A 10,120-nucleotide genomic window follows, 5' to 3' on the forward strand; every position below is an offset into this window, starting at 1 on the left:
CCAAGTTCACTGCCATTATCCACCAGGCAAATACATACTATGCTGCCAGGAAAAAAAAAAGAGGATTTGTGGCTAGCAGACCTATCTTAGGAGAAATACTACAGAATGTTCTTCAAGTTCAAAGCAAGTGACACTAGAGAATAATTTGAATCTACATGAAAAAACAAAGAGCACCAGTAAAGGTACTTAATGCAACTGTAAAAGATAATATGAATGCATGTTTCTGCTTCTTTCTTCTCTTAACTGGTTTAAAAAGCAGTGACATAAAATAATATTTATATAATAATATTGTTGGGATGATAATGTAAAGAAATGTAAAATATTTGACAATAACAGCACAAAGGAGATGAGGGCAAAGCTGTCTGGGAATAAGGAAATTACATCAGATGGTGATTCAAATCGACATGAAGAAATGAAGAGAACCAGATATGGTAAATAAAAAGTCAGCATAATGAACTCTATAAATATATGGTTGCTCTCTTTTCTTCTATCAGCATCTTTAAAAGATATAAGATTACAAAAAAGAAATAATTACAATAATATATTTTTGGGTTTTTAATATATATGGATGTAATATGTATAACAATAATACCATAAAAAGGGAAAACAGGGAATTGAGGTGTGTAAGAGCCATGTTTCTATATCTCACTGGCATTGTAAGTATAAATCTGAAGTAGATTCTGATGAGTAAATTTGTATATGGTAAATCTGAGAGCAAACACAAAAATAATTTAAAAAATATAGTGAAAAATCAGTAGAAATATTTAAAATGTTCACTCAGTGCAAAAGAAAGCAGCAGAGGAGGAATACAGAAACAAAAAAAGGACACGAGACATGTAGTAAACAAAAAGTAAAATAGCAGCCATAAATCCAGCCACATCAATGATAAATTTAAGTGTGAATCAAATGGCAGAGATTCTCAGACTAGGCATAGAGATCCAACTATTTCCTGGAAAAAGATATATCATATGAAAAACAACCATAAGAAAGCTAGATTGGGTATACTAATATCAGACAAAATAGACATTAAAACAACTGCTACTAGAAATAGAGGGACATTTAATAATGCTAAAAGGGTTGATCTATCAACAACAGAGCCCCAATATACATGAAGCAAACATTGATAGAACTGAAGGGAGAAACAGACAATTCAATGCAGTAGTTGGAGACTTCTATACCCCGTTCAATAAATTATAGAAATCTAGTGAGAGGATCAACAAGGAAACAGAAGACTTGAATAATACTATAAACTAATTAGACCTAACAGACATCTATAGGATACTCTACGCAACAGGAGCAGAAGAGACTTTTTTCTCAAGTGCACATGGAACATTCTCTAGGATAGTCTATACATTAGATGGTAAAACAAGCTTCAATAAATAAAGAATTTCAATCATATAAGGAATGTTCTTCAACTACGATGTGGTATAAGTCAATAACAGAAATTTGGGAAATTGACAAATATGTGAAAATTAAACAACACACTCTTAAGAAACCAATGGGTCGAAGAAGAAATCACCATGGAGTTTAGAAAATACTTTGAGATGAATGAAAATGATTTTCATTGAATGAAAACGAACTTACCAAAAGGAACGTTTAGCTATAATTTGTAGCTATAAGCACCTACATAAAAAAAGATCTGAAATCACTATGTTAGTCTCCCACCTTAAGTCAAAAGGTAAAGGAGAGGCAAGCTAAACCTAAAGCAAGGAGAAGGAAGAAGGCATTGAAGATTAGAGTGGAAATTAACAAAATGGAGAACAGAGAGAGAGAGAGAGAGAGAGGGAAAATCAATGAAACCAAAATTGGTTCTTTGGAGGTTTAGCAATACTATTTCAGTGGTACATGGCAAGGACTTGAGAGAATTTTAACCTCCTCAATACATCCCTTTTTCAATGGTTTTCCTCCTATATTAGTCAAAGTAATTGCTTGTACCTGTTGTAACAAACAACCACAAAATTTCAGTGGTATAACATACAAAGATCTATTTTTTGTTCGTGTCAGTCACGTGCAGGTCTGAGGCTTCCTTCAAGTGCCACTCAAATATCCAGGCTCCTTCTGTCCTGGGGTTCTACTGTCCCCAAGGCCTTCTATGGATTCCTACAATCAATGAGTGAAGAAAAAAATGAAGGATTATGCAGGATATTTTAGTGGCCAGGCCTAGAAATACTGTATATAACTTCCACACACATTCTGTTGGCTAGAATTAGTCTCATGGACCCACCTAGCAGGAAAAGGTCTGGAAAATGTTCTCCTACATGCCCAAGAGGAAGATGAAATGGTGTGGGGAATATATGTATTCATTCATTCAACAAATAATCTAAACATCCCACTGTTCCTAAAGACATTTTCTTTCCTGACAAACATTAGAAAATGTTCTAGTTAAAGTAAAATGCTGCAGTCATTGTGGAAAACAGTTCGAGGACTCTTCAGAAACCTAAGCATGGAATTACCCTATGACCTGGCAATTCCACTTCTAGGTATATATCCAAAAGAATTGAAAGCAGTGATTAGAACAGACATTTGCACACCAATATTCACAGCAGCATTATTCAAAATTTCCAAAAGATGGAAGCAATTCAAGTGTTCATCAATAGATGAATGGATTAATAAAATGTGGTACATATACAAAATGGAATATTATTTGGTCATAAAAAGAAGGAAACTTTGATACATGCAAAAACAACAATGAACCTTGAAGACATCATGTTGAGTGAAATAAGCCAGAAACAAAAGTACAAATATTGTATGATCTCACTGATATGAAATTATTAGAGTTAACAAATTCATAGAGTTAGAAACTGGAATACAGGATACCAGGGGCCTGGGTGGGGGTGGGGGTGGGGGAGGGAATGGGGAGTTAATGCTTAATTGGCATAGAGTTTCTGTTTGGGGTAATGAAAAGTTTCAGTAATGGGTCGTGGTGATGGTAGCACAACACTGTGACTGTAATCAACAACACTGGATTATATATTTGAATGGAGTTACACGGGGAAAATTTTAGGTTGCATATATGTTACGAGAATGGAAATTTAAAAAAAAAAGCCCATAGGACTGTACAACACAAACAGTGAAGTCTAATGTAAACTGCGGACTATCTAGTTAATAGTATAACTATAGCAATATTGTTTCATCAATTGTAACAGTCACCACACTAATGTAAAGTGTTACTATGTCTGTGAATGGGGGTAGATAGGAACTTTGTATTCTCTGCAACGTTTTTCTGCAAACTTACAACTTCCCTAATTTAAAAAAAAAAAAAATCTAAAAAAAAAAAAAAGTTCCAGAGCCATTTTGTGACCTTTGGTTTTTAAATTTTAGCAAAGGTTAACAAATGACAGGCACATACATATTAATAATTAGTATTCTACTATCACCCCACAGTTCAAGTATATGGTTTTCAAACCAAAAGCGTATCAAAAGTGCATTCTTGTCAACTGTATTAGTTAGGATTCTCTAGGGAAACAGAATCAACAAGAGATATCTATAAATATAAGATTTATAAAAGTGTCTCACTCAACTGTGGGTGTGCACGAGTCCAAATTCTGTAGGGCAGGCAGCAGACTGGCAACTCCAATGAAGATGTTCGATGAACTCCTCAGGCAGCAAACTGGCAACTTTGATGAACATCTCAAGAAACTCTTTGCTGGTCAGCTGAAGAAGAAGTGAAGGTCCTCTATCTGTCCAACTTAAAAGTCTTCAACTGATCAGACTGTATATTAGATGGAAGACACACCCTTTGTTGATGTAATCAGTCACAGCTGCAGCCAAGTGACTGACAATTTAATAAACCAGCCTTCTGGGTTATTAACCAGCCACAAATGTCCTTGCAGTAACAGTTAGGACTGTGCTTGCTTGTCCAGACACCTGGGCACCATCACCTTGCCAAGTTGACACATGAACCTAACCGTCACACCAACTAAGTTACCTTCCAAGATAAAAAGGAGAGAAAGTTTCCAGAGAGAAGGATCAAATGAGCCTCTTGGTTAACTCCCAAGTTTCTTTTTATGTCTTCCTTGATTAACTTATGATATAATTAAATTTTTTGTAAGTTGCAGTACTTATTAACCACAGTTTTTTTTAATCTGGCATAATTAAAAGGAATCATTTTATTAAAGTATACTGACAGAGGGTAATAGAGGTGAAAAGGGACATTTATTCTTTTCTGAACTTTCTCTGCTGCCATGAAATGCTATTTAACACTCAAATTCCCTTTCATTGCAAAATCAAAGCATCTAATTCACTATTTATATTTTATTTTCACAATAAAGAAATTGCCAAGACTAAAGAGTACTAAATTGTATAGTAATAACTTTTATGTAAATAATTCAGTGGAAAGGTAAACATAATCAAATATATAAAATTCCTTCAATTATTAAAGTAAAATGAAGAATGTTATCACAGCCCTCAGATAAACTAGTAATGCCATTGGTAAATTCACAAAATTGTTATTCATGGAACTGTATTTAAAATATATTTACATTTCTAATTTCCTTTTATCATCCAAATATTTTCATCCAGATTTCATATTGAAAATAAATTCATTGATGCATCATGAGACAGATTGCATGTTAAGTATATATTAATTGCCAGGCTTGTTATTCTAGTTTCATTTGAAAAACAAACTTTTCCATAAGGCATAGACAGATGTTGATAAGATAACAGTAGCTGTGGCAAAGAACATATTTTCATTGGAGAAAAATGACAATGTTTTTCTTTAATGGGTATGATTATTAATAGTTCTATGGCAGTATTAGGCAGAAGTTGTTACAAGATATTTTTAGCAAAAGCATCTAAATCAATAACCCATTCACTGTGTTTCTGACAGCGGTACCAGCTGCTGCTGTTTCTTCTCTGTTGACAAGACATCAAACTCCAAAGCCATGACTAATTGACCAAATCATACAAAGCAAAATCTGGTTACCCACTTGATTGAGACAATTATCCAATTAAGCCAGAATTTCATCCATTTTTCCTCTCCTTTCATGTCCTTCCTTTTTATGCTTGGGCTTTTTATTTGTGCTCTCTTGGTCCTTAGGGGCTTCCTAATAATTATTTCCTCCTTTGTACCTTTATCTTCAAACTTCATAGGTTTTTTCTCATCAGCACTTTTAAACCTTGACAATAAAACACCAAAAACCAGAATCCCTTTCCTTTCCTCTCACATCTTATCTAGTGTTTTAGATCTCTATTTGACTAGATAGCCAAACTCTTTAAGGAGAAATTGACACCCCATCCCCACTTTCTCACCATGATTCACTCCTCATGATTCACTGTAATTTCACTTCTACATAATCTGCCCATGCTAAGGCAAATAAGGCCATGGATATGTTTTTGTTCTCTTATCTGACCTTTATCTACCTTTGATGGTTTCAATGGCTCCTTATGTTGGAACTCTCCTACGCTGGCCTATGCAACACCACTCTGTTCACATTTCTCATTTCTTTTCAGGGTCCTTTGTGGGATTTTCCTTCTCTGCCCTCTTCTCAAGTGTTGGTATTTCCCATGTGTCCAGCTCCTTAGTAAACATCTCTAATTGGACACCACAGAAAGATCTCAAACTCAATCACAAAATCCAAGCCGTTATTTTCCTTCTATGTCCTCTATCTCAGAGAGGGCACTGCCATTCACCTAGCTGCTCAATTCTGAGCAAAACCCTTACTACTGCTTCTCCCCCTTTCATTAATCACCAAGTCCTGTCAGTTTTCCCCTCACTTTGTATATGACTAGTCTCCTTCATCATGCTATGCTTCATGTTCAGAACTTGTTTACTGCAATGGTCTCTAACTAATTGTCACTCAGTTCTGTTTTCTACTCTTCCATAGAGTCATATTTCTGGTATTTTTATATGATCATGTCACTTCTTTACTCAAAAATCCAGTATCTCTACATAAGAAGATAGTTAAACCTTTTAGTCTACAAGCTATATGAATTGCCTCCTACATTGTGCATCATTCTCAACTCCCATTGCTTCCAATAATCACCTTCACTGCAGCCAAATGGAACTTATGGATTTCCTCCAATGTGTAATGCTGTTTCCTTTTCTTAGAACACCATTTTCCTTCAACCATTAAAATAAGCTAGGGCATCACTTCCTCCATAAACTGTTCTTTGAACTTATCCCACCCCATTCCACATCTCCATCCTTAACCTCAGGCCAATTTAGATGTCCCTCCTGTATGCACATAAAGCTAGCCTCTACAAACCTCTTCCTAACATGACTCATATCAGAGTAAATTCTAACCCTAGATTTACTTTTATTTCTAGATTGTTGGTTCTTGAGGGATGGGAATTACCTTACTTAACTCTGTAATACTAGAACCAAGCACAGTATTTGGCTGTAGTGGTGAACAATAAAAGTTTGTTGAATGAATGAATACACAGATGAATTTAGTCCACTAAATGTTTTTATTTAAATATATGATGAACCATACTGTAACATAAGAACTCAGAATTAGTTTCCCTGCCACTCAAAATACTCCTTCATAAATTCCATCTACCAAACGTTTGGGTTTCAGATTGGTCAATTCTTAGAAGAGAAATCTTAGTGTACTACAGAAGACATTAAATACATTTTAGAAGCTTCTTTTTCCCCTCATTTATGCCATTTGTCACATAAGTATATGCTAGTGAAAGAAAATTGAGCTTGACTTATACATTTAGTTGGTAAACATTTGTGTAGGCATGAATATAAAAATCTTTGCCCACCAAAATGCCCCATCTGTTCACCAAAATAGCCTGATCCAAATAGTGAAGGAAAAGGACAAAAACTCCCAGAAAAGCTGACTATACTGTTATAAAGACTGGTGGTTCTTGTCAGGAGCAACCTTGCAAGAACCAAATGTGTAGTTAGTTTGGTTGTTTGTTTACTTAATTTTGTCTTGCCCTCAGTGCTTGACAATGCTAAGCACAGCATAAGAGCTGAGTAATAGTTTTATTTATATTTATAAAGCATTCAAATTTAAAAGCACTTTCAATTCATTTTCCTCTTTGAAATATTTGCTGTTATGCCAATTTTATTTAATCCTCCTGGATCTTTGATGGTGAAAACAAGACACAAAACCATAGATGCATTTTATAATATCAAAAATTTAAAAATTTGTGTGAATATCTTTAAAAAAATCTTCACTTTGCTTCATTTTGTTTATTTTGAACCAGAAAAATGGTCTGTCTTGTGCTTTATAGAACTTTTAAATGAGCTTTAAGTTATTTGTTTTCTATAAACATAGGTAACTTTCAGGGAAATATACAGCCCTAACTTGAAGGGATCTAATCACTTATTGTGATGATCTTCAGCTCAAAATTACTTCAAGAATATCACCTGAAAGAAACTAACCCACTCAATATTTTTCCGGTAATTTTCAATGCAGCTATCTGGAGACTCCATTGTTACTTGTTTATAACAGGACATATTATTTCCACTTACTAAAGTAAAATGTCACATTACCACTTCAATTTTATTTTTTTTGCAATTCCAGTTTTTTTTATTTTTATTTTTCCCCTTTTACACAAAAAAAAGCAGAAGAAATAATATAGGATTAAGAGTGCAAAAGTAGTTATTCAATAGAAAACATACACTCAAAAAAGAGCCAGGTAAGAAGACAGGCTTATTTACAAGAGGAAATACGTAAAATTAGTTTTCATTTGAAATATTTTTAAAAAATCATATGCTACATGTACACCACAGTCTACAGCAATATTGGGGGGGGGGGGGCAACACTTATTTAAGGACAGATATACCACAAGGTCCAGGTTTTAAAGTATCAATGCGATCAATTCATAAAACTATATTATGACTAGTTAATGAAAGTTTAAGAATTGTTCCCAAATATGTCACGATGCTTTTGGTCCTCAGAGATTCACTCCTAGAGATTTCAACTACTCTAAGTTTCTAGCTACTAAAAGGAAGAGAACAATTATAAGAAGCTTTCAAAGGACTTACAAAATCTTTGTAGACTAGAGGCCAACTATCATCACAGCAAGTCTGTTCTGACAGCAGCCCTTGCAGTCTTCAGAGAAACATCTAGGGAAAAAGTCAGAAGCCTCTGTCTCTACCTCCTATTTGAAGCCTGTAGGGACCATAAAATGGGAATTTTGAGGTTTACCCTTAAAGGCTTATTCTGGTCTTGAAAGATTAGGAGGATATGATTATTTTCTACTGAAATGAATCTTGACTAACATAGGGACACTTTTGGCCTTTATTGGCCACTCTTGGAGTGAAAGTCATAGACCCGAGTCTTAACTTACTAGTTAAGTAGTAGTTTCAGTCATCTGAAAATCTGAAATTAAAACTATGTTAAAATCTAAAATACAATCTTTTAGAAGTCTGCTATTAAAAAGTCCCTTAAGGATTTACTAAGTTGAACTCTAGGTACAAGGCAACAGGAGCTCTAAGCTGTCAGATTTCATGTTTTGGAAAAAGAATCAATGTTTCTTAAATATTGCTAAATTTTGCAGCAGGGGGAAACCAATGTATACTAGGGCCATGGAATTAGTTTCAATTTATTCTATGGGGATTCTTCCCCCACAGTAAGAAACAGAATGGGGAATGAATCTTAGTTATCACAAGTGGTAAAATTGGTCTCTCTATTCATGAAGCCAGACAGTTCTTGTAGGCAGACTGTAGACATAGACAGAAGAACCGGCTTCCTGTAGCCACTGCCCTGCATTTAGCTAAAGCAAAGATCAACTGAAACAATTATCAAAAGTCACCATTAACTGCACTAAAGGGTAAAGTTCACCATTATATCATTTTAAAGGAAGTTGCCTAAAAATAAGAATTCATTTAAACATGGGTAAGAAAAATCAAAATAAGTCAGTACTTACTAAGGCGTTGGGCATAGGTCAGCTGATGAGAATGCACCCTCGTTACATTTAATACGGAGACACTAGACATAAAGCCTTATTTGGCAAGTCTGAATTTCTATTAACTAAGGTCAGAATAAGGGAGAGCAGAGAGTTACAGCTATAACATTTCGGTATGCAGATGGCATAGTAGAAACTGTTCCCAAGGCAATGTATAGTCCATTAATCATATTGAACAGGATGCATTATTCACTTTTCTTTTCTTTTTGCTTGAGAAGCTTGTTTATCTCCCTTTTGGCCATCCCAGTGTACTCTGAAATCATTCCATGTTGGTTGAATCCAGGAAGCAACAGTGAGAAAGTCATTATCAGGTAGGTGAGAAAAAGGTTTTGGACTTGCTGGCCCACCCAAGCAACCGCAGCAAGAGAAATGATCATGGTCAGGAAGTACATTTTTGGCTTTTCTTCCTTTAGTGTGAAGAGGCCTTTCCACCAGCCCACAGCTCTCCATCGAATTTTTATAAGATTGCTGCAAATTTCATGGGATCTTTTCTGTTTTTCAGTGGTCCATTTATTGGAGTCCAAAATTCTAGAACAGGATCAACGTGGCCAGCCAAGCACAAAACATAACAAAACAGGAAACACCGGACAGAATAGATTGATCCAGATAAAACATAGTTAAAAACACCAAAGAAGCTGCACCCGTGATGGCAGGTGGAAACCAGGCTCCTTCCCATAGGCGGACTTTATCTGCCATCAGCATTACTTCTCCCCATCCTTGCAGCCGCTCTCCTAGACTTGCATTCTCTGCAGCTAGCTGGTTGGTGCTGCGCTTATCTCCCTCCGCCATCATTCCCAATGACGCCATCACTTCATTTTGAGGCTGATCCTTATTCTTGCGCCATTGCAATGTTCTTATGAATGTCATTTTTCGTTTAATGAATGGAAATCAGTAATTGTTATTTCTGAGCTTTAAGATAGTGTTTCACCTTCTCTCCTGTCTCACTCTTAAACCTAAACTTTTGAAACATAATGAACTTATTTTTACTGGCAATCTACTGCCCATGCTTTAATATTTAATTCCCAGAGGGATTACTATCAATAATGCATTTAGAATACAATTTATGTTTCAGATTGTCTGTATGGCCCATATAGCTTTAGCCATGATTAATATGAACTGATACAGTCACATATGGATACTGTGTGAAGGGGCATGGAATAGTTAAATAGTCAGTCAACCACTATTTATTGACTTCTCCTAAGAGCGAGGCACTGTTAAAGGCACTGGGGATACAGCAGTGAATAAATAATATGAC

At 35.3% G+C, this 10,120-nt stretch overlaps 1 pseudogene; it reads right to left on the reverse strand.

Moving 5' to 3' along the window:
* Positions 1-9,050: 9,050 nt before the first annotated feature.
* LOC119543331 lies at positions 9,051-9,654 on the reverse strand (annotated as a pseudogene).
* Positions 9,655-10,120: the final 466 nt, after the last annotated feature.

Source organism: Choloepus didactylus, chromosome 8, assembly GCF_015220235.1.
Source record: "Choloepus didactylus isolate mChoDid1 chromosome 8, mChoDid1.pri, whole genome shotgun sequence".
Classification (NCBI taxonomy): Eukaryota; Metazoa; Chordata; class Mammalia; order Pilosa; family Megalonychidae; genus Choloepus; species Choloepus didactylus.